General features: G+C 46.1%; 1 protein-coding gene across 2 annotated transcripts in view; it reads right to left on the bottom strand.

The window, feature by feature from the left end:
* Positions 1-19,245, bottom strand: part of Daam2 (dishevelled associated activator of morphogenesis 2) — a 106,433-nt gene extending 87,188 nt beyond the window's left edge. For both annotated transcript variants that reach the window (XM_071613432.1, XM_071613433.1), the window contains exon 1: positions 19,157-19,245. The gene's annotated coding sequence lies outside the window, so the exon portion shown is untranslated. The remainder of the gene's footprint in view (positions 1-19,156) is intronic.
* Positions 19,246-25,660: the final 6,415 nt, after the last annotated feature.

Raw genomic sequence — 25,660 nt, forward strand, 5'->3', positions numbered from 1 at the left:
CCTTTTGCCATACTAATAGATCCTTGCCTCTTGTATGAAAAAGTAACATGCCCAGTTAAAAAATGTTCTGCTTCCCTCTAGACTCTGTTGCAGTTTGGGACCTCTATGGAATAGTTCTGGCCAATTTCTGGACAGGCTTTGCATAAAAGCTTGTTAAAGAAGTAGCTAGTGTGTACCTTCTGTGCTTCATAATATTCTTTTTTTTAATACCTTTGTTTTACATTTATTGTTATGTGGTACTGAGGATTGAACCCAGGGCCTCACACATGCTAGGCAAGCACTGTACCACTGAGTTACAACCTCAGCCCCATAATATCCTTTCTTCCTACCTGAAATGCAGATGTGAACATAGAGGTGATGCATTCATCTTGTAACCATGAAACAATGGACAGACAAAAGTCTCATTCTTTAGAGTGCAGCTCAGAGACAACAATCTCATTCTAAAGAAGGCTGAAGCAGAGAGAGATCCCTAGATGACACTCAAACCACTCTACCAACTCTGAACGGTGTCTGCTGAACTCACTGTATAAGCTACATGGGGTAACTTATACAATAAAAACAAAACAAAACAAAAACCTAGATGACAGAGAAACTCTGAAGTTCCTTCTCCATGTAGCTGAACACAAATTGTAACTGATACAAACCTCAAAAACTAGTTCTACAGGGTGTCCCAGGAAAAAAGTTCTTTGGATAAATAAATGGGGGAGTGCTATTTAGACAATTTGAAACCAGTTTATTACCGCAGTGCTTCTCTGAGCACTGTGGCTCTGCAGGGGTAAGAGGAGGGGAGACAGAGGGTGTTGCTCAAATGTCTTAACCACAAATGTTTTGTTGTATTTTTTTTTCCCCTCTAGGACCATTGTGAGAACCTGGCATTCTCTCAAACACAGTTTGGAAAGCACTACAATAGATGACCTCTTTAGATTTATTTGCCTCCTAAACCTTTTATGACTTTCCACCTAGAGGGGACCAAGCAGACGGGTCCTGAGTGTGAGTCCAGGAACTGAGGCCTGTGACGTTGGTCAGAAAAGGGCAACGAATAGAGAATTCACAGAGTCAAGCGAGGGGCCGAGGCTCCTGGATTTTTGGAGTGTTTACTCCTCTTTCCAAGACATGGTTGGCATTTACCTTCAGAAAAGAAAAACAATAATGTTGATAACAACCAGAATTCCCGGAGCACTTCCGATTCTGTGTGAGATATTGTCCCTCACATGCCATCCTCCCGGTCACCCAATGAGCAATGCACCTTCATTTCACCCATTCTACAGGTGAAGAACCTAAGGCCTACTGAGAGAGGTCAAGTGACTTATCTAAGGTCACACAGCTACTACATATAGAACAGGGACTCTCTGCCTCCAAAGTTCTCCAAATTGAATGGCTCATCCATTCACCTTTCTTTGTTTGTACATATGAACCCTTTTCTTGTTGCTAAGTTGTTTTTCAGGTGACCCTTCTCTTTGGTGTATACAGCGTGATTCACTTAATGGACTGGGAATTCTTGAGGGCAACCCCTGGACTCCCCCAGGAGCTCAGAAATATTATTTGCTTCCTCTATGCTTTGCCATTGTGCTTAGAGACTGGGTCTCCACCATGCAGGGACACTCTTTCAAGGTTGCCTTTCTGGCACAAGACGTGCTCGGGCAAGCCTTGGGGCGAGGGTAATGTGTTGCCCATCACAGTGGAGCCGGGAGGAGGCTGGCAGGGTGAGTCCAGGCAAGAGCATCCTCGGTGTCATGTCCTTACTCTTCGGAACTCCTATGATCACCACGATGTATGCCACTTGGCCTGGGCATGGGTCAGGTCTCCAGTCCACAACCTGACACCAGAGACCACCAAGCCCAGCCACGGGAGGGAACACACATCCACTCTATGGATTGGAAAGTATTTAAAGCACAACCAATACTGGATCTTCAAAACTCACTCAAAACACCTGCCTTTTCAACAGCAAACAAAGCCCCAGATCCATCACCACAGGGTGAATCCACAGACCCCTCTTTTTAGATGCAAGGCATATGAAATAGATACGGCACCAGCTACCCTCTGCTTGCCCTCTGCACCTGCTCCCTGCTTTCCTCCATGCTCCTGGCCCCAGAGGCTCACCTGTATGGAATGGATCACCCAGATGCTTGGGCTTTTGGTGCCCAGTGGGACTTGGCCAGTGGCAAGCAAGAGCAGTTAACTGGACAGTAGGAGGAGAGGCCCTCGGGGGGTTCTTCCACGTCACCTTCCCTATCTGCTGAGCCACAGCACCTGCCAAGTGGCCCCACTTCCATGGCTTTGGCTGGCATGGGACTCTGATGACTGGCTCCCTTCCCCTGCCCCTCCCTCAGGTACAGGCTTGCTGGAGTTGCCTATCCCTGGGTGCCACACTGTCGCCTCTCCTCCCTGATCTGTCCATAGTCCTTTCATTACATTTTGATCAGTCATACCCTTTGGGGAGCGGGGACTCTTTCCTACCTGGATCGGCTGATAGAGACTACAACAGACCTTCTCAGAGCAACCTGCTCCCAGGATTTGCTCCAACACGTCCCCATTTCCTGTGATTTTCCTCTTTTTAATTAAGGTGAATCATATGCTGCAGAAACAAGCGGGATGCCAACAGGAAAGCCACCCACAACCCCAGTCTGCAGTGCAGGTGCCATACAGTTGGACAGGGGCTCCCTGTGGTGGAACTGGGAGGTGAGGTTCTAAAGGCTGGGTCAAGGACAGAGGCTGCACAGTGGAGGATTGATGGGGCGCTCGAGGCCCACACAGTGTCACCTGGGTTGGGCTCAGACCAGATTCCCAGGGACAGGGGCTATAATAAAGCGTGAGGCACACACCTGAGCTAACCCCCCTGCTTTTCACTTTGGTGTCCAGAGGAGAAACAAGCATGGCAGGTGCCCTCAAGCAGGAGCAAAGCTACTCCCAGCAGCGGGCACTTTCCCACTCCAGGGCAGGATGTTGACAAAAGACCCAAGTCCCCGCTGGCTGCCTGTGAATTAAAGTCCAAGGGAGGGAGAGCTTCATGGAGACCGGGCAGTTCTGGTGGGAGGAGGAGATCCTTCCCTCCTGAGGCACCTGAGACCATGGCTCATTGTTATGTCACTTTCTAGCACGTGCAAGAAATTCCAGAAACTCCCAAGGAAGGGCCTCGGGAGAGGTGGTTGCAGCGATCTGCGCTATGGGAACAAGCCCGAGAAAGGCTGTGGGATTCTGTTACGATGACCCTGTTTTGTCTTTCCACCAACATTTCCAAAGTATGATCCCAACAAATCCACAAGTCAGAAAAAAAAAAAAAATAAATAGGACAAGATTTTTTGTTCAGAAACAGCAATAACCATGCACGTGTGGCCTATTTAGAGATGTCACATCTACCTAAAATGTCCCGGATGAACCTGGAGCAAGGGGAACAGCTTCATGTTTGCTCTTCAGCGTGTCTCTCTGCCCATAGGCAGAGGAGATGGATTAGGAGTTGTGCCTATGTCTAAAAATTAACTTTTTAAAAACTAAAATATATTTTAGATAATTAAAAAATATAGTAAAATAAACATTTGTGTACCTATCACTCAGGAGCAGAAATAAAATATTACAGATATAAATACCCCTCCCAAGCCTTTCTTGCTCCTTCCCTAGAAGAGGCCAACTCACTAATCTGTGGTTATTCCCAAACATGATTTTATACTTTAATCACACATTGAACTATTTGCAAGTAAGAGTATTATTTTGCATGGTTTTAAACTTAATAGCTATGGCATCCTTCTGCAACTTGTTTTTTGCACTTAATTGTTTCTGAGAGTACAACCTCATGGGCGCATGTCTTTCTAGAACCCTCAATTTTCCCACCGTATTCCATTATTTGTGTGTATCAAATTATTTAACCAGTCTTCTTGTTGATGACAGATATCTGGGTTGCTTCTTAACTTTTAAAAAACCATGCTGTAGCCTGGCACAGTGGCTCATGCCTATAATCTGAGCAGCTCGGGAGGCTGAGGCTGGAGGATCATGAGTTCAAAGCCAGTCTCAGCAAAAGTCTCAGGCGCTAAGCAACTCAGTGAGACCCTATCTCTAAATAAAATACAAAATAGGGCTGGGGATGTGGCTCTCTGGTTGAGTGCCCTCAAGTTCAATCTCTGGTACCAAAAAAAAAATGCCATAGTGAATATTCTTGAACATATCTCATTTTCCCACGTGTTAGAATTTCTCTAGTCTTACACAGAAGTGAAATTGCTGGGTCATAGGATAAGTGTATCTTCAATTTTCTTAGCTAGTACCCAGTTGCCCTCTGAAATGTCCATATCAATTTAATTTTACCCACAGTGAAAAGCGGTTATTTTTGGGCTTGACAGCTAATATAATGAACATGAGGGTTTTTTTCCAATATGAAGAATATAAAACTGAATCTCCTTGTGATTTAATTTATGTAGTTCCCTGATTCCAAGGAAAGTATCTTTTCATAGGCTTATCATTTCAATAGACTTATCTTTCAATAGGCTTACCTTAATATTAGAACCATATTCCCATGTGTTGAAAAACCAAAAGAACTTTTAATTTGTAAAAGTTGGACCGGGTTGGGCATCTCCTCACTTCTCCACTGGAACACTTGGGGATGGGGAAGAGCCGTAGACGGATGCAAAGGGAAGCCTTCCTTGCATACTGGTTGTGAGTCTTTGAATGAGCCATGAGATTAGGGAGGAAGCAGTGATTCCCACAGTCCCCAGGCAATGGGGCAGGGATACCATTTTTAGATGTTGTTGATGTTGTCTAAAGAGTTCTGAACGTTTTCATTGTGCACCTTTACCTGAAAGATACAAAACCTGTGGACCTCACAAACCACTGACCCATCTTCCTGCTGCAGAAAGCACCATGTATTTACCTTCCCAGCAGTGAAGACACTCCATAATGTCTTCACACACCCCAAAACTCTTAAATGTAATATAAATCCCTCAACTTTGAGCATTCCTCTCTCATAAACATTCATCAGATGGGATAGTATTCTTCCTTTCTAGATCTTTCCACTATGATACTGCTGAGAACCTTGGGGATTTGTCTATGTATAAGTCCCTGGCACAACGATGGTGGCAAATGGGTGAACCAGTTTGGAAGTGCATGAGAGCGGAGATTACATGTTATTCAATTTCCTAGTTCCAAGAGCACTCTATTTCTTTAGGGATTGGAGTTCTTCTATACTGAGTCTTCTTCAAGCTTTAACATCAGGGTAATGATGAAAACGAAAGACCCTTCTTGCTCAGGATGTAAAAGATCTCTAAAATATATACCTTGGAGCTGGGTACAGTGGCACATGTCTGTAATCCCAGCAACTTGGAAGGCTGAGGCAGGAGGATCACAAGTTTGAGGCCAGCCTCAGCACTTAATGAGACCCTAAGCAATGTAGTGTCTCAAAATAAACATTTTTAAAAAGGGCTAGAGATGTAGCTCAGTGGTAAATCACTTCTGGGTTCAATCTCCAGTACCCAAAAATAAAAATAAAATATACCATGGGATGCCTCTTTTCCATGAAGCCCTCTCTGACTTTCCCCATCTCAAAACAATTTTTCCTTCTATAGGTACTACATTAGCACCATATAGAACCTAGCATTCCAAGTGAAAAGAAATGATCTGGCAAATAATAATAACAAATATTTAAGGAGTGAACATTTTTCCGGGCACTAAGTACTTTGCATGCCTTAATTTTATCTGCCTTTGTGGGTAGACACTAATTACTATCATATTTTACAGGTGAAAAAACTGAGACTCTGTTTCCAAGGCTACCTCTTATTAAGGTAGTGAGATTTGAATTGGGATCCTAGTAGTCTGATTCCCAGAATCTGAGCTAGAAGCCACGGTGCTATACCAAAGCTACTAAGCCTCCACAGGCTCTCAAATGCTTCTTGCTGTTGTTCCAGTGGAATGCAGCTGTGAACTTAATAAGAAATTAATTATCCTTTGCATCCTTAGCTTTGACACCCGCATCCAATCCCTAAGGCCTTGAAGAATTTGCTGATTCCTCCCTGACTTATTAATAAAATTTCCCAGTCCTGTGGGCTTGCCACACATACACTGTCACTTAAGAGACCAGAGCCCTGGATGTAGGAGAGAGTTTTTTTCTCCCTGAGATTCACTCCCAGAGCCTGACTCAACACAAGAGTATCTTCCACCCAGCACCTTCTCAAATATTTTTGAACAACCCAAACCACTACCAACAGAATCATTCAGTGCTTTGCAGTGCACCAAGCGATTTTCATAATCGTATATTGTTCAGACTCACTTCCGTCCTATACCACAGGGATTACTGTCATTCTGTCATTTCCATTTCACACAGGACTAAAACTGAGGCTTAGAAAAGCTCAGTAGCTCATGGAAGGTGGTTCAGCTAACTAGAGGAACGCAAGAGTTCAAACCCAGATCCTCACACCAGGTGCCATGGTATAGCATCATCTGCTACTAATTAAATTGATCACTTTTAATCTTTGTCACTTTGGGTTGTGCATGTGCACACACATGTGTGCGCGCGCGCGCACACACACACACACACACACAGACTTCTCTTCCAGGTCAATGGAACCATAACCAACTAAGAAAAAGAAGAAAGAATCTAAACTAACCTCTTGTTCTATAGGAAGAAAAGAAGGGAGGGAAGGAGGGAGGGAGAGAGGAAGGACCACATGATAAATGGTGTATACTGTCAGCAAATTATTCCCGAGAGCTAACTCTGTGCCTAAGGTAGGTGCTATAAATGCCACAGTGGCTAAGGCACAGGCCTAGCCTTCTAGAAGCTTCAATGGCAGACAAATCTCAAAGGTGAATGCATCTGTCAAAGGAAGTCCCATTTGAGCCAGGAATGTGTGGAGAGCAGAGGAAGAGCCTCTGTCTGAGCCAAATCCAGAGAAGACTAGAAGTACATGACCTCAGGGCAAACTCCACACCATGTTCTGAAGGAGTTAAAAATGGCCCATTCAGTCTCAGTGACCAGGTCAGTGATGCCCACTCAGACTTCCAGAGAGTAAGCATACATCCCAGCTTACCTGGTAAAGTCTCAATTAACACTATTTCCCTACTGTCCCATCCAGTTAGTGGCCCTTTCACTCTCGAACGAGTCCTGATTCAGACAGCAAATTATGTGGTCTCCCTGGCCTTCCGGGAAATTCATGACTTTCTCCAACAGCCCCTGGGTAGGAAAGCAATTTGGCTTCCCAAGGTCATCGGGTTGCCTTATTCCTGCTCCCTTCTGCAGAACTTGTCATAGTCATCAGGCCAGAGCCCACCCAAGTCCTAAGGGAACAGTCCCTACGTCTCCGTCTTTCTTTACAGTGCTCACCCTGAAGCCAAAATGAGTCACCAGGGGTTCCCAAAAGGCATGAGTCTTAGATTTGGGCATCCTGTTTCCTCTCCTGACTGACAGTTTCTTATGTGATCTTTGGAAAATCACTCAAGTTTCCTCGTACAACTCTCACTCTCCTTGCCTGTAAAATAAGACCCAACTCGTGGTGCTGCTGTGAGGAGCTGGTGAAGCAGAATAAGTGGAAATGCCTGGAACAGTCCCTTGGATAGAGGACCGAATCATCCAGCAGGTTCCAGAACATGTGAACTCTCAGACAGAAAGGGTGTAGAGGATGGTATCTCACCAGGTCTCAAGCCTCTTCATGACCCAGTTGTACCTGCTTCCTATCTTTAAAGAAAACAGAAAACATGGTAAACCTTTCATAAGAGTGGCAGTACTCCTCAAGCTGAGCATGTACATTTCCAATGATCCAGCAGGTCCCTCCCAGGAATGTACCAACAGAAATGCATCCCTGAGTTTACCCAACGGGTGCACAGGCATGCACAGCAACACTATTCACAACAGCCCCAAACCTGGAGAACATCTAAATGTCCATCAACAGAAGAATGGATAAAGAGTACTAGATCCATGTAATGGAATATTACACAATAGTGAGAACACAACAATGATGGTGAGCACAAAAAGCCATATGACAAGAATCCCCTGCATGATTCCATTTAAACAAAGTTCAAGAACAGGAGACACTAATCAATAATGTTAGGAGACAGGATTACGGAAGGGCAGTAACCAGAAGCAGGTACAGGGGCCTTCTTGGAGAAGGCATGGAGTAGAGGGAGGAAGGGCTTGGAATGTTCCAATTTTTGAGTAGGGTGCTGGTTACCCAGGTGTCTAGTTTGTGAAATGAGCAATGTCCTTATAAATAGTGTATTTTCTGAATTATGTTGAACTTCAAAAGAAGTTCATACAAAGTTTTAAAGAGGAAAATACATTTCTTTCTTTGGTAAAGAGTTGAGCAGACTAAGTAGGCAGACACTTAGCTTAAACAAGCAGTGGGACACCTTATTTAATAAATGTCTGCTGAGCTCCTGCTGTATGCCAGGCACCCGCAGGGATGGTGGGGAGAAGAGCTGAGGAGACATGGTACCTGTTCTCCATCATCGCCGTCAACAACGTCAACAATTCTTAGTGCTTTATGTGCCAGGCACGGCTTTGAGTACCTTCTTCCTTTTCTTTTAAACCACGTAAGGCATTCATTTTATCCACTTAAAACTCATTTTACAGATGGAGAAACTAAGGCACAGAGAGAAGAAGTGATCCGCTCAAGGTCGCAGAGAGCAAGAAGTAGAGTCAGCATTAGAAATGAGGCCATCTGAACCCAGGGCCCGTGATCTGGAAAAACTGGCCTTACACTGCCTCTCACGGTCATGAAATCCTGTCTGTCCATTGGTTCCATCAGCCCCAGCTTCCACTGAGGCCACCATGGGCATCAGTAACATTACCTCTGTTCGGGGCAGTGCTGATGGTAAATCATCGATTGGGTGTCTTAGAGTGGCGAAGGGGTTTCCAACTCTATCTCTGGGAAAATGCCAGAACAATGCCTCATGGTAGGAGGCAGGCTCATAAATCTATTGATGGAGATGAAAAAAGGAGCGTTAAAATGGCTGGTCCTTCTACTGTCCAAAGTGCACAGAAAACTCTGAATTTGTTTCCAACTAAATGCCAATCTGCCTCTGGCACTGGGAAAATTTTGACACTTCTCCCCACTGACCTGGAGTCACTTTCTTCCCTCACTGCTCCAGACAAGGGGACCCGAGGCTGGGGGATATGGCTCTGGGAGGAACCCAGAAGCAGGGCTCACACTGCCCCGGGAATGTGTTCAGATGGTGGCTATGAGTCTGGGTCCCTGGGCCTGGCACATCAAGCATTTGTCACATAGTCAAGCTCTGCTTTGGCACTCAGGCTGAGCAATCAGGGCGCATAACCTGAGAGGCAGAATATTCAAAGCATAGTGCCAAAGACAGCCTGTGCCTGGGACAAAGGAGTAAGAAATGAACACCTATAAGGCAGAATCAGGCTTGGCAGAGAGACCCACGCAGGCACGATGTGAATATCTATGCAGGCAGGGGACCTATGCAGGCTCCTAGAGGACCAACCAGCAAGGTCCCCTGAGACCACCCTTTACATACTGCAAAAGCACCACTAAGATGAAGAGGAATCCCCAAAGGTCAACTTGTCTAGTCCCCTGTCTCCAGACAGGACAGCAACAAAGCTATCTGGTCATGCTTCCACCCAGATATGCCCACACCCCTCAGATGGGGCAGGAGACAAATGCGAATTTGACATTAAAAGTCAGGACTTTCGCTCACTCTACCCAGTTATGATACAACTCTATTTACAGAAAAATCAGTTGATGTTCACCTAGAAAGCACATGGAATAGAACTCAGCAAAAACAAAACAAAAAAATGCATATTTTTCATAGTCTCACATAGCTACAACAGAGACAGAAAATAATCGCTCCTCCCAAGCAAATTCACATAATATCATCAAATCTCATGGAGTCTTACCAGGCTCTACCTCTTCCCACTTAGCTGTCTCAGTGACCCTGTAAAGAAGGGAATGCTATGATCTCCCCTTCACAGGTGAGAATCCTGGAGCACAGACACGGGTGGTGTCTTGTTGGGCAAGTTATTCAATGGCAAAGCAGGGTCCTCAGGGGCAGGTCATGAGACACAGTGTTGGGGGCAGGAGGTTAATCAAGAAGGGCTCTTGGACGGTGGCCTGGAAGAGGGAGGGGAGGGTAAAGGCCGCACTGAGTGGGGACAAGAGGACCTAGCTCCAGCGCAGCCTCCTGCAGGCCCATGGGAAGCTGGGATGCTCCTCAGAATGTCCCCATATTAGGCCATCGTAGCTTCCCCAGCCACTACTTGGGGGTGACCCAGGAGGGCAGTGTGGTCAGCAGTGACGGTGGCAGAGAGAGTTAATTCCAAGGAGGGCTGACAGTGGCCAGCACTCCCTGCGGCTGAGGACCGGGTGCCTAGGGGTCTGGGTGGTGCTGCCCAGCATCTACCACACAGAGATTTGAATCCAGCCAGATGATCTGAGTGTAGAGTCCAAACACATGACCATGAGACCATGCGGCCTCACTTACTCCAGTAGGACTCTTCTCCAATCCAGTTTATCAGTCTTGGTGCTTCCTGGCCAACATATTCAGGGATTAAGGAGACCCAAGGAGGCAAGGCTGACTCTGGTGAGCAGAGAGGGCACTGCTGACAGTTTTGATCTGTAATGTCCTCCTAAGACCTATGGGCCACTAAAGGCCCAGCATGGTACTACTAGGAGGTGGTGGACCTTTAAGAGGTGGGGTCTAGTAGGAGGTCTTCAGCTCTTAGGGGTGTGCCCGGGGTATGCCCCAGCCCCTTTCTTTTCCTTTTCTGCACCATGAGGTGGAGAGCTTGGCTCCACTGTGAACTTCCCCCCCTGTGATTTGTGGCCTTGTCACAGGCTCAAGAACAACAGGGCCAACCCACCAGGGTCTGAAACCTCCAAAACTGTGAACCCAAATAAACCTTTCTTCTTTGTCAGTTGATCACCTCAGGTATTTGTTAGAGTTACGAAAAGCTGACCAACGTAGGCAGCCATGGGGTGTGACACCCCAAGCTTCCCTGGGGAGAGAAAAGCACACATAGCCTGGAGTCATTCATTCCCAGGTGGTCCACCAAGCTGTGTGGCCATCCTGCAGCCTGAGCCCAAGCAAAGCCTTCCCAGGTGATGTAGGATACTTGGTCTGGAAGGGTCAGGGTGAAACCTCATTTAATAACTGACTGAAGGAAAAATGAGTGGGGACTAGCAAGCAAAACATGATCTCCAAAAGGTAGAGCTGTGTATGTCCGGGCATAAAGAAATCAACAAATTTTTTAAAAGTTAGATCCATTCTGTAGTGATACCCTCAACATATGGTTGAGAAGAAGGAAAGTAGGTTGCAGAGTAGCATGCACAGAAAGATTCAATTTCAGTGAGAACCAAATACGCAAGCCGCACGGCCCTGTGCCTGTTCATACACCTGTAGATATTTAGATGCACAGAGGAATAGCAAGGCTTTTAACTTAACTTTAAGTCCAGCTACCAGATATGAACACTAATTGCCAAGGTATGGTGGGGGGGGCATAGGATGAGTGTTCTACTCATCTTTGCATGATATTAATCTACTCCTTTAATCAAGGAAGAATTGCTTTCATAATATGTAAAAATCAAATAATCAATAAGATTTTTAAAATGACTCACTTAGCACCATGTGAGGGGGGGGCCTATATGAAAATACCATTTCATTTTCTCTCCTTCTTCCCCTTTAGGCAGCTCCTAATTGTCCATTTGAGGATGATCAAAAGAAATATTTAATTCCATGTGAAGGGTTTTGCATACTTTTCTCCATAACCATTAGAAAAGAACTTCATTTTAACATTATTCCATGGATAATATATATCTGCCACCAAAAAAGATTTGCCTCTAAAATCTATAAAAACTATGCAACACATTCTCTAGTAGAAGAGCAAAGGTGGGAATTACCTGCTCTTTGCTAAATCTGTGACCATGCTTCCCTCTATTACTGCTCTAATGAAAGCCAGCCATACCAAGCCAACTCCCAATTATCTTGGCACATATATACAAAAAGCTCAGGGAAGCCAAAACCCAACTTTTCACCACATCTGCTCACAAGAAGTCAAAGAGTTGGTTTTAAGTTTCTTCCATCTTTCCCCATCCCTGGCTAGTCACTAGTAGAAGTGTTCCAGATGGTAGGGGCCCTCAGAGAATGGAGGGGATGAGGACACAAAGTGTCTACACAGTCTGTAAACTGGGTAGCTCTTGCCCATTGGGTTGGTTGTGGGTATTGGCTCTTGCAATTCCATCCACACTGGAGCACATCTTATTCCTCAAGGGTTGACCCAGAGACTACTGCATTGGATTAAGGGTCTAACTGATGCCAATTGGCTACCCAAGTGTGGATTCTACATTGCAATTTGAGTTTTATGAACTCCAATCGTGTAGAAGGCTTGGAGACTTAGTCCTTCCTTGACTGTTAAATCCATGACAGAGTTGTGTGCCAAGTTCATGGAATTAAGAAGGAAGGAGTGGTTGTAAGGAGGCCTGCAGAGAGAGCTTGAGAGAAGGAGACAACTGAGTAAGCCTTGAAGGATGAGTAGGCCAGGAAGATAGGACTGGGGAAGGGTCTTTTGGGTAGAGAGATCTATGCATAAGGTTACAGAAGAAGAACATTCTTATGACTAAATTCAGTGCCACAAGACCTATGTCCACTCTTAAGGAATGATGGGAAGTGTTGATTGACAGCAGTGATCATACAGGAGCAGCTCATTCATGTACTCTGGGACCTGACCCATGCTGTATTGATTCTGAGCCACACAGAAGCTGGAAATGTTGCCTGCTCCTAATCCGCCATCTTGGCTCCCCGCTTCTGTCTTGAAAGGACACCCCATATCTTGGAAATCTCAGGTCGGTCTTTACCACACAGAGTTACTTACTAATTTGCTCCTATACAGCCTTTGTTCTGTCTCATGATAATGGATGTAGATTTACTTAGTTTTCCCTCTTCTTGGCTAACAATCATCCTAGCCAAGGCTCTTGGCTAGGGGCTCACAACCCACAAAACCATGTTGTGAGGGAGGTATTATTTTATTATCATCCCCATTTTTCAGATGAGAAAACTAAGAACTGAAAATGCAAAATAATTTATAAATTCTTACAATAAGTAAGTGGGAATTCAGAAATGGCACACAGGTTTTTCTGATTCTAGAATGGTATTTTTTTGTTATCCCCAGCCCTTTTTATCTTTTATTTTGAAACAGGATCTCATTAAGTTGCCCAAGCTGCACTTGCATTTACAATCCTCCTACCTCAGCCTCCCACGTACCTGGGATTACAGGGTGCACCACTGTGTCCTGTTCCAGGAGGAACATAATGGCTATGCTGTAGTGATCTTCCCTCAGTGACACTTGCTCTGTTCATGTCAAACCCAGTACAGAAACCAGCAAATCTTTCATGGAAGGTACAAGAAAGTAAATATTTTCAGCTTTGTAGGCCATACAGTCTCTGTTACGTCTACTTAATGCTGCCACAGCAACATGGAAAATAGCCATAGATAATTCATAACCAAATTGGCATGGCTGTGTTCCAATAAAACTTTATTTATAAAACAGGGTGACAGGTTGGAGATGGATGTCAATGTTACCAACTTCTATTTACAGTATTTTGTTCATTCATCCAGTTAGCCAATGTCCACTGAGTGTCTTCCTGACAGTATTCTAGGTTCCAGATACAAAGTCCCTGCCTTCACAGAGTTTAACTCCAGGCCAAGTCTTACCTGTTCCTTTTGCCCATGCCAGTGTCCTGGAGCCTACTTGGTGCTGTTTATGTTCCCATTAGATCAGGGTTCTCAACTGGTCTATGATTTCAGATCACTTGGGGAGGTTATAGAACTGTGGATGCATGGGCTCCCCCACACACCCTTCCCACCCCCTAGGTTCCAATATAATTGACATAGCATGGGCGCATAACCACTCCCCCATGTGACTCTAAGGTGCAGGCAGGGTTGAGACCCACTGCTTGGATAAAAGCTTGATTTCTGTGTCTTCCATTTACTTGTTATGTAAAATAGGGTAAATCTTTGAAGTCCTCAGAGTCTGGGCTGTAAAGTGAGGTTAATACCAATCTCATAGTAAGATGCTGTTTAAATGAAAGCGTGTACCTTTCATATTGTAGAATGTTACAAAAATTTAAAGTATTGTTGTCATTAAACCGTGCCATTATGATTGGGATATGTTAGGGGCTGCCTCAATGATTTTTTTAAACCAAGGTTTGACTTTGATTCTTTGAACAAGACAGTTTTGGGGATTTTCGAAACAAGATCTGCATGGAATTCTCTGTTAGCCCAGGTTCACGGGTAAGTAAGATCCTGCCCTTTCATTTATTTCCACAGAGAGTCACAGGGCGCTGCCTTTTGCTTGGCTGGGGAGTACTGAGCTGTGCTCTGCTGTTGTAATAAAGGTCTCCATCTCCAGGCGGGGACATCTCACCTCTGAGCACTGTTGTTAAGCCTCAAATAAGTGGTTTGCTTACTCTGTCTTATGGACAAATGTCCAAATCCACGTCCTTTCCTGAGCTTAGAACGGAAGACAGGAAGGGCAACCAAGGACTTTCCTAGGTCCTGTCCAGGGACGATTTCATTCCATCTTCAGAACAATGCTGGGAAAACAGAATAATTAGGTTTCTCATTTAACAGATGAAAAGGGCTCAGAGAGGTTGAACGGCTTATGGCCTGGTGGTGCCCAAACTCAAATCCTAGTATGCTTGACTCTACAGCTCTTTTCACAGAACCACAGGGTAGCCTACACGTTATTCAGATTCTCATAGACCAAGATTTTTTTTTTTTAACCAGGGATTGAACCCAGGGGCACTTAACCACTGAACCACATCCCCATCACACACACACACACACACACACACACACACACCCAGGGGCACTTAACCACTGAACCACATCCCCATCACACACACACACACACACACACACACACACACACACCCCGCCTTTTTTTTTAAAGACAGGGCCTGGCTAAATTGCTGAGGCTAACCTTGAACTCATGATCCTCCTGCCTCAGCCTCCCTAACCACTGGGATTACAGGTGTGGCTCTAGGCCAAGATATAAAGAGACATAAAACTACCTAAAGTTTGTTTTTCCCAGATGTCTATCAGTCTCTCCCTCTCTCTGTCAACCTAGAAAGAAACCCACAACACCAGCTAATGACTTATCAGACTGTTCTGATAAGCCTTGGGCAGCACTCATGTAATCATGCACAAGTTCAAAGCCAAGACACTTCCTCCCTCCACAACATCTTACTGTGCAGTTTTAGAACCTCATAATGAAATGAAAAACAAACCAAAAAATGTGAGGAGCGAGTTGGAGAAATAGATGCTGCCAGGAGGGAGGAATTCACTGACCCCCAATCTGGGCCATCTCAAGAGAAGTTGGCCACTGGCTGAGCCTCTAAAAGCTTAAAAGTCATCCCAGGCCACGGTTAAAGAGAGAGCTTGAACAAAACAAAAACAAATGTGATCTTCAAAGTCTTAAATGTCAACTTGAAGGATAACTTAGAAGCTCTGGGTTGGGCCAAGAGGACCTGCAGCTGCTCTTTCCAGCATCACATTCTCCTTCCTTCCCCCGAGGAGTCACTCCCCTGGATAATGTATCCAGCAGGGTTCAGGGGGCAGCCCCCACCCGCACCCACCGGGCATGTTTACAAAGGCTGGAGCCCCCCACTCTTCACAGCCCAACAGCCTCTCCCTTACTCTGACCTGAGCACCCTCCAGAAGCAAGGGCTGCCTAGCCAACCTCTGCTTTCACGTTTGTTCTTCCAGATTCAATTGGTTCTTGACCACGCCCACCTTGCAACCCTTCCCCCCACTCCCTACCACACACACACAGCCTGCTCAGCTGCCCTCCTCCCTCCCCACATAGCTCCAACACGGGAATGATTTGCAGGTCAGCTCTCCAGGATGACTGAGGCCTCCTCCACCCCTCAGGATAATGGACCAGGTCATGCTCATGGATAATCCTCATTGGTCACCTTTCCTAGAGGGAGGAAGGAAAGGCAACCTGCGCCCTAGCAACTCCAGCCACTGGCCTACAATCATGGAAAATATGAGGACAGATTGGCGGGGGCGGGGGCGGGGGTCCTTTCTAAATAACATTGGCTCCTGCTGGCTGAAAAATTGAAAATTTTTTTTTAAATGACATTCAATTTATTAAGTATCCCTGGCTTCCTTCTTGGTCCTTCTGCATAAATGTCATTTTTGTAATAACCTTGAATTTATCTTCAGTTTACCGATGAGGAAGCTGAAGCCCAGAAGGAATAAGTAATGCACGCCAGGCTTCCAATTTCCATGGATCTCAGTTCTCTCCCAGAGTGCTCTGCTAGCAAGTCTGTGCTCTTTCCATTGGGCCACGCTGCATTTGAGGTCCAGAGGTAAGTGGCACAGGGTCCTGGACAGAGTCTCTGGCTATTAAGACCTAGAGGGTCAACTGCTACCAAAGCCAAGGACAACCTCTCCGTAGTTCATTCTGCTGGGTGTGTTTGTCCTTTGAACCTTCAAAAATGCCTGAGGATGTACCCTCCTTAATGAATCTGATCTCAGAGAGGATAAAGAGCTGGCCAGAGGCTGGAGCTGATAGAAGGAACAGTACGATGACTTCCATATCAGCCCACGAGTTGGTGGCCTGGGAATTCATCCTGGGTCTGAGGTGGATGAGATGTCTCTCAGGGCAAACCCAGAGGGGCCAGGATTCCACTCACCCTCTGGAGAAACTCCACACTTTGAAAGAGTTGAAAGCCTAACCCTCGGGTCAAGCTCTCCCTGAGGATTCCTATGCTGGATCAAGAGTATTTCTAGAAGTCCTATCTGATGGATCTCCTCTGCCCCCCCACCCCGCCCCGGGGTATTTAGTCTTCTATTTTTTTTTTTTAATAATGGGAACAAATGAGAACAGTTCAACTTGTTACTTCCATTGGCTCTACTAAAATTAAAGAAGAAAGCCTCACAACCCTCACTATCTGTTCCCCTAGGAGGCCACCTTAGCCTTTATCTTCACTCCTTACCCTGGACCCAAACTTGTTCAGTAATGAGGACAATGTTAAGTCAAAAAACATTGAAGACAGGGAATTGGGAAGAAGATGGACCGGGAGGGATGTTCTCACAGAGAGCAGTAGTTTTTCAACCACCCCCCATCACCCTCCAAAGGCAAAAACATCTACCGGCTTCCAACTACTGGTCCTGCCCTCACAGCCTCCCCCTTCCTGAGCCCTAAGGCTCAGGAGAATTTTCTCTCCCCTTTTTGTCCTGATGGGGGCACAAGTATTCCCTCAGCATCCAAAGATCCAGAGGGAAAGTCCTAAAAACTGGCTAGAAGTTAGGGGCCAGAGTGTGCAGCTACCAGGGAGCAAGACAATAATAGCACAGTTGTTTTTTTAGAGGAAGAAATGGGGGTGGGATGAAGTTCCCAGCCCAGATGAAGAAATGGGCCATTGATGCCTCTAAGCCTGAAGCCATGCCAATCACCACGCAGTCATGTGCGTGCTGTCATCTCGTGGGGACCCGGCGGCCCCTGTTTACACGCACTCTTGTTTACATGGTCCACGGGATGATTTCCTTCTTCCCCACACTCCAGTGGGCGACACACGCCTGAAGTTAAACGAGTCCATGTCTGACATTGCTGCCTGCTCTGTCTTTTATGGCACTTCCCTGGGGTTCAATTTGTATAATTTCTAAAATCCTTCCCAAATCTCAACTTCCTGTGGGTCTGTTTTTATTTCCAGATTTCCTCCCCGTGTCCCTTCATTCTCTCGTTTTTTCTAGGACATAGGGAGAGTCCAGTAATCTTCCTCCCACCCAAATGCTGTAGGTTGGCTCCCACTGCAAACTACAAAACCAGAGACCTGGCGAGAGACAAGCTGACAATCCAAGCTCTCTTGCGGTCACTTGCTCCTGGGTCCCAGCTACCGAAACGCAGTGTGTCCTGCGCTGTGCAATCCAGAGCCCACTAGTCCCTGCCACCCACAGCCCCTTGCCTCACTGCCCTAGTTGAACGCTGTTCCCCATCTAGGTCCTGGGGGAAAACGGAAATCCAAGAAACTGACACCAAACTCAGAAGTCAGTAAACACAAAACTTGAAATATTTTAAAGATGGGAAGTTGTTTTCATTCCTCTGTGGGCTTCCAGGAAAATCTCCGGGGACTCTTTCCTGAAGAGGTGTGATTTTTCCTTGCCACCCTCCAGGGAACTTTCTGAATCCACCACACAACTGTAGAGAAGTGGCCACGGCAGAGAGCGAAGAGTTAAATCAAGCCCAGACCTCAGCAATCTGTGTTCAATTTTGATAAAAATCTCTCTCGCTCTCCCTCGCTGCCCCCCTTCCTCCATCCCACAGCACAGACACATCTCTTTATGTTAGTAGTTTGCATCTTGTTTGGGGGACCACACCAAGCACTCTAGGAGAACCTGGAGCTCCCGCCACCAAGGGCACATGTGGCAGAAATGTTACCCTGCTCCAGGTTCTGGGGCAGAGCTGGACACAGGGCCACAACCTGGGGCCACCACCACCCCCTCCATCCTCCGCATCCTCCTTACAATTTACCTGCCACCAGACCAGATCCTTCCTTTCCCAGTTAAGTCAGAGACCCATTGCTGGAGAGGTCAGGACCACAACCTGGCCTGAGGTCGGGCTCCAGTCACAGGTGCCAAGCATCCCAGAGATTCCCTTTCTGGGGATGCTCCTTGGTGGCCCAGTCCCATTGCCCTTAGAACAAGAACCTCAGCCCCTGCTTGGACTGCCCTGCTTGCCGACCAGAGGAAAGGCCTCCAAGTGGAAGCCGGGGGGCTTGTGAAGACTGGGGTCCACCGGAAGGAAGGCACAAACTGGACGGGGAAAAGCCACCCTGGAAAAGTTTTCAGCTTGGGAGCCACCGTCTATATCTGTCCACTTGTGACAACAACGTAGGAGTCTGATTTCAAAGCCGCACACACACACAAAAAAAAAAATTTTTTTAAAGTTTTCCAAAGACATTTCCTGTGTCCAGATGTGCCCGCACAGACTCACACAAGCCCAATGCAAACACGCCCAATCACACCCATACACACACTGGCAGACACAGGCCCCGGGAGCCCGCTCCAGTGTCCGTGCTCCTGCAAACACTTTGGAGAGAGAAACAAAACAACCGGCCCGCGGAGGTGCTGCTCTCCAGTGCGCGCTCCGCAGTCCAAAAGTGAAGGGCGGAAAGCGTGGCGATGCCTCCAGGCCACCGGCTCCGGAGCGCGGCGCGACACCTACCCCGAGGCCCCCATGGCGCGTCGCGGCTCCGCAGCTCGGGTCCCCAGCAGGGCGGCCGCTCGGCTCTCCGCCGCCGCTCGCTCTGTCCTCGACTGTACTCCAGAGGAGCCCCGGCGCTCCCTCCCGCCCGGCCTCGCGCCGCCCGCCCGCCCCGCTCTGACGTCAGGCGCCTTGGAGCAGGATATTTATGGCAAGGATACTCTGAATTTTCCCTAGGTAGAGTTCTGATTGCAGTTCTCTGGGATTTGTAATTTTCACACTTTTAGAACAGAACGGAGAGGAGGGAGGGAGGGAGAGAGCAGCAGGCAGGGCGAGGCACACAATAAGGGTAGCTGTTCCCCACTTGGGCAAGGAGCCTTTTCAGGGTTCCCCCTGGTAGGAAGCATGTCAGAGTCAAGGAGGCAAAAGTGGTCACCTGCGTGGTGGGGTTCTCCTCTGCTCCTGCCCTGGGCGGCGGGCAAAAGGCTGGTGGGAACCCAGCTGAACAGGAGGGGAAATCCCCTCTCTGCACCAAAGTGCCCCTTCTGGAACAATATGTCCCAAGAAAGTGCCCGGCAAGAGAGGAGAGGGATCAGGCACCGTCCAGCAGCTAATTAGAAGCCCTGGTCCACACCCTAACAACTTTTCCATTTCTTTTTTGGGAGTATGTGTGTATATATATATTAAAAGTTTATTTTTATTAAATTATATTCCACACTCCCTGCTTCTGTATAGCTTTTCCAACTGTGTGCCAGTCAATTCATCTTACTTCATTGCTTTATATACATAGTTGGAGCCTTTTACAATAGCTCTTATTCATACTTCTAAAAATTACGTTTAATTTTTTTTAAAAAATGTGATTGTGGTCCATCTCCTTGACTGGACTGGAAATGATCTCAGTCAAAAGCAACCATCTCCTCCATGATTGCCAGCACTCACCTCCTGGTGAGTCCTTGATCTTCTCCCATTTCCCCCACACTCAGGAGTCCCACTCTAAAAGACCTCCCTTTCCATCACCATGGTGACTTGTACAGAATCTTCTGGGCATTTGGGTCTGGAATTCAGTAGTTATTTCTCCAGCCTGCTGAAGGAGCTAGAGGAAATGGCTTAGTTTAGGGGCCATCCTCCAGTATGTTTTATTCTTCAAGGCTCCCAAGGATTGGAGAATGAACTTTAAAATGGAACACATGATATGCAAATTATTTATCCAGGTAGATAACAAAACTGTATGGATATATAGTCCCCCGAAATTAATGAGATGAGGCAAGGATAAGTGAGAATCATCATTAAAGCACAACTTTTGTGAACCTTCTGTTGCTGAATGGTGTGGAAGTAGAGATGTTCCTTAACCCCAGCTACAGTACAGGAGGGACCCCAGGACTTGGGATGTGTTCACCCTTTCATTTTCAGCTGGTTAGGGCTGCTTGTCAGAAGGAGCCAAGTCTTGGGATTAGCCAAACTGTTTTGATCTGACCATGGAAGGCCCCAGAGCTCTGCTGTTTGGTCACTGTTGGGTTGTTCTCCTGAGCATCATATCTCACTGTTCCCCCATCTTCTCCCTCAAGACAGGGCTCCATTGGCAAAGTGAGTTCTGCCTTGCAGCAGACATGTGAATTGGTTTCCAGAACTCCATTGGCAAGCCCCTTCTCCCTTGCCTTCCTGGAGTACAGAAGCTGGAAATCTGCAGTTTTCACCACTCCAGATCCCCCTGTATCCACGGACAGCTAAGAGACCCCATTCTGACCAGTGAGATTAGAATGAGGAAGGCAGGAGGAGCTGCCACAAAACTTTTTTAGAAAAGGTCAAATTCAAGTGGCATGCGCCTTCAGCTCTTTAAAGTTTCTTATTCCTCCTTGTCCCCTTTCTTCTCCCCTGGAGTATAGATATGATTCTTGGTCATGAGGCAGCCATCTTGCAACCTTGAGAACAAAAGCCATTTTCAGGAAAGTAGGAGATTGAACACTAGATGACATCCATAAGTGGCTCCACCTTCTTCAGACTTCTTGTTCTATAAGAAAAAGAAACCCCTGCATTTTTGTTATCCTTGAGGCTTCTGCCATTTATGGCCAAATGTAATCTTACCTGATACTCTCATCAATTCACCAAAATATTGGAACAGTCACTGAGCATTGGCTTACCAATGTGACAGTGGTCTTTAACATGATGACTTGCACTTGCTTAATTCTTTATAGTTTCCAAAACTTGTTCATATATGTCTTCTCTGAACCTCACATCTTTGGTTCACTCTTTTGTTGTTGTAAGGAAAGGGATCTGTGATAAGAGTCTTACCCAAGACAACACAGTCAGCAAATGAGGGAACTTGGACCCAAATCTAGTTTTCTTACTCCAAATCTGTGTATCTTCTGCAACATCTTCAATAACACACACACACACACACACACACACACCAAAAAAACCTCAATGAAGGATCCTCATTCCTCCCAACTCATTGTGAATTCAATTTAATTCAACCAAGATAAAACCAATTGCAAGTAAATTCTAGAACTTAAAAGTGCCACAGTCCACTCACAATTAAGTCCAGTTCCCTTTCTCTCCTAAGCCCCTGCTTTCCCCAGCAACCCTCTGACATCCTGCCCTAAATCCCTGCAGCTGCTCTAAAATCACTTGGACTTTTAGGTGACTCCGATCTTGACATTCCTCATTCTCACGTCTTTGGAATGCAGAGACCTTCCCTTTCTGCAAGCACTCCCCTGTCTCCTGGACATCAGCCCATCCCTCCATCCCTTATGCACTTCTCCTCCTAGTTTCTCTTCTTCTCCGAGGTCAATGTCCCCAGGGTTCTGTCAGCAGCCAGCCCTTTCCTGAGCATCACAGATTTCCTCTAGTGATCTCACCCTTTCTCTTTAATGCCACCATATGCTCAGTGACTGAGAAAGGCAACCATTAGCTCTGTACATAAGTCTGTACTCCTATCCCCACTTCCCTCTCAACTTTAATCCTTTTATTCCGACTGCTTATTGTCTGACTTTACCAGTGTATTAAATAAATGAGATCTATTAATTATTATTTTAAAGAAAAAGGACACAGAAAAGTTTCTGAGGCACAAGAGGCTTTTATGAAAGATCCACTTGTATTTATCAGGAGCTATAGTGCAACCAATCTCCCTAGGAAATCACTTCCACACTCTAATTCCACCACTCGAATTGTCCAGGAATTAGAGGAAACATAGTTGAACTGATAGAAATTAACAGCAACAGAATAAGTGGGAATGAGTGACTTCAGTCCAGTTGAAGTGAGAGCGAATAGAATTAAAGAAGAGGTGAGGTAGGGTCACAGATTTAAAGGTGGCAGTTCAGGGGTGTGACAAGGATGGGAACAGGGGAAGAGAAGAAGAGAGGCTGAGGAGTCATAGAACACAGATGAGTCATCCCCATCTGTGACTAGGTGCTCTTACTCAGTAAGACAGAGGATTTTGTGAACTATGTGCCTCTCAGCACTATGGAGCTGTTTTTGAGGTTGGTAAGTCTGAAAGAGTCATCTCCAAGGTCATCTATTCACCCTCCACCCCAACCCTAACAGAGAGCCCTAACATAGGTGGGGGTCGCTCTTATTCTAAGGACCACCAGGTATGGGCTTCCATCTTTCTTCACCTGTATATTCCAAGACTATTCCCTGAACAATATAAGGAGGCAGTGTATAGCACAGTACCCATCTGGAAAAGTGGGCCTGCTTGGTGCAGTGTCCTCAAACAGCTCAGTGACCTTGACACAGATTCCAAAGGCCAACACGTACTTCCAAGGCACAGACTATCTCAGGCTTCACAAAGCCTCCTCCTTGCTTGCTTGCTGAGGGTAGAGCTCCTAGTCTACGCTTGAGCCATAGCAACACTCAGGAAAGACTAAAGAGAATGCCAAGAATATGTCATCTAACCAATATGATGCTCTCCATGAATAACATATGCTTTGGCCCGATTGACTTATGTGGGCTATGGGCAACGGTAAAGGGAATCAAATGTTAGAATAGGAGACCTCGGCTGAATCTCCAGCCCCACCACTCACTGCTGTGTGACCCAAAGCATGGCAAGTAACTTTCTAAAGCTCACTGTCTGCAATGATTAATTTCATGTGTCAACTTGACTGGGCCGAGGTACCCAGATATTGAGCCCAACATTATCTTAGATGTTCCTGTGAAAGTGTTTTCTCAGATAAGACTAACATTTAACACCACTTGGACTGTTGACCCCCCAGGGTGCTCTGCTCAGGGAGGGGGTGAACTCCATTATCAAGGATGCTATTAATACATAGAAGGCAGAAGTTTGTTCTGAACTGGACCCAGTTTAGCACAGACACATCATTCATCAGGTGTTCTGAGCATGGGTCTGATCATAGAGTGATCATGCTTTTCTCACTAACAATAAAGTAAATAATCCTCATTTTTTTAGGATAGGACTCCTCATTGTCTATTATCGAACAGTCACTTCCAAGGACACCCAAAGAGAGAGAAAGCCCGTAGCTACTACAATTTCTTCCTACAATGTGTCTTTTAGCAGGACATGAAGTAGATGTTACAGCAGCTTGAAGATATTTTAATCTCTCGTCTCGAAGTGTAATAGAAAGGCCTCAGAATATGGCTTTGGAAAATCCTCGTTTTAATCCCAGCTCTGATTCTTGCAGCTAAGAGTATCATTTAGCTTCCCTGCAAGATACTGATTAATAGGAGAATCAATCCATGGTGCTAGAGTGAGGATTAAATGATGGGATATCTGCACCTTACAGATGTCCACTATTCTTAAATACCTTTTCCTCTCTTCCCCACTTCCTATCTCCACCTCCTCCCCAACACACACCATTCCTCTGTTTGTTAATACCAAGAATGCACTTAACATTAACATTTAATTCCCCAGGTTCCTGGCATCCTGTTTTCTGCAAATCTCTTTGCCCAGAGTTAAGAAATCTCCCCTGGCTCAGACATGACCACACCAAATAGGCAGCGATTGGAAAATTGCCCCCCTTACAGACCGTCTCCTTTGGAGGCAAGGGACTGCATTTTTGAGAGGCCTTCTCAGGTTGTTTGCAGCGGCTTTGAGGGTCAGCTCTGCTGCCTTGCCTACGTCAGAGCCCTAAGTGTTTAACCACAAGACACACAATCCTGGGACAGCTTGGCGGCAGCCCTCCATCTCCACCCCCACAGTGAGGCAGGCCACGCGTGTGTCTAATCTGGTATGTGGCCCCCTTCAGAGGCCAGGAAGGCAAACTCTGACCCAATGTGCCACACCTGGCCAGATGTGGGAAGGAATACCAGGCAGTAAGCAGAGTGCTTGAGTGGGCAGGGAAGGGGGTGGAATCCTTCCTGACACCCCTGCACACACAGTCCATGATCAGAGTCCATGGTCCCCAGGGTGGGGAAGGCCATACCCACTAGTAGACAGAGCTGCTTATTTTTGTTATTTCTGGAACCAGAATCTTGCACTATCATGATCATACACAAAATTATATTTTATCCAGTCATTTTCAGGATGAAATTGTATTGGGGGATATTTAAAAGAAAGAAATCTTCCTGAGAACTATATTGGGGGTGAAGATGGGCAACACACACACACACACACACACACCCACACACACACACCCTTTTCTCCATTGAAAAATCATCCGACACTGTTCACAATGTTCAGGTAGGTGTGTCTTGGGCTGCCATATATGTGTGTGTGCAATTGAACAGGGACTTTTGGAAGACTGAGGGACTCCAGGAGAAGCGTGACATGTTTCGTCATTCATTGGTTTTGTCTTTTGAAGGAAAATATCTTAAAAATGGTGAAGTGATGATGTTAAGAATCTGTTCTTAATTACCACTCGGTAAGTTGGCAGACTGTTTCATCCCATTCATTCCTTTTGGAAAGTTCCCAGCAACTGGTCTCCTCAGCTGTGTGTACACATCATACACAGATAAAACTCACCCCGAATGCCCTCAGAAGAGCACAGGACATTTGCGTACTTAACGCATCCTTCTCTGTGTTAAATGTTCATAAGCACAGGTTTTCACACATGGGGGTGGAGGTCATAAGCACCTATTAGGCTTGTTTTACTGCTGTATATCTGTGGTTTGGGACTCTAGAGTGAAGACCTTTCTTACCTTCCTTAAAAGAAGAAAAAGAATCCCAGTGGCTCAGGAGGCTGAAGCAGGAAGATCACGAGTTCAAAGCCAGCTTCAGCAATGGTGAGGCCCTAAGCAATTCAGTGAGACCCTGTCTCTAAATGAAAAACAAAAATAGGGCTGGGAATGTGGTTCAGTGGTCGAGTGCCCCTGAGTTCAACACCCTGTACCAAATAAAAAAGAAGAAGAAGAAGAAGAAGAAGAAGAAGAAGCAGCAGCAGCACAAAGAACCCCTCCTGTGATGCCTCATCCATTCATTCCTACTAAGTGACAGGCACTTTAGAAAGGTGTGAGGTATAAGAAGAATAAGAAGGGTACCCAACCAAAGGGGTTCCAGAGTCCACTGGAAGGACCTCACAATCAAGCCCTATTACAATTCAAGTTTTTAAAAATCACAAATGTTTGAAATGCTCA

Source organism: Marmota flaviventris, chromosome 6 (genome assembly GCF_047511675.1).
Source record: "Marmota flaviventris isolate mMarFla1 chromosome 6, mMarFla1.hap1, whole genome shotgun sequence".
Taxonomy (NCBI): Eukaryota; Metazoa; Chordata; class Mammalia; order Rodentia; family Sciuridae; genus Marmota; species Marmota flaviventris.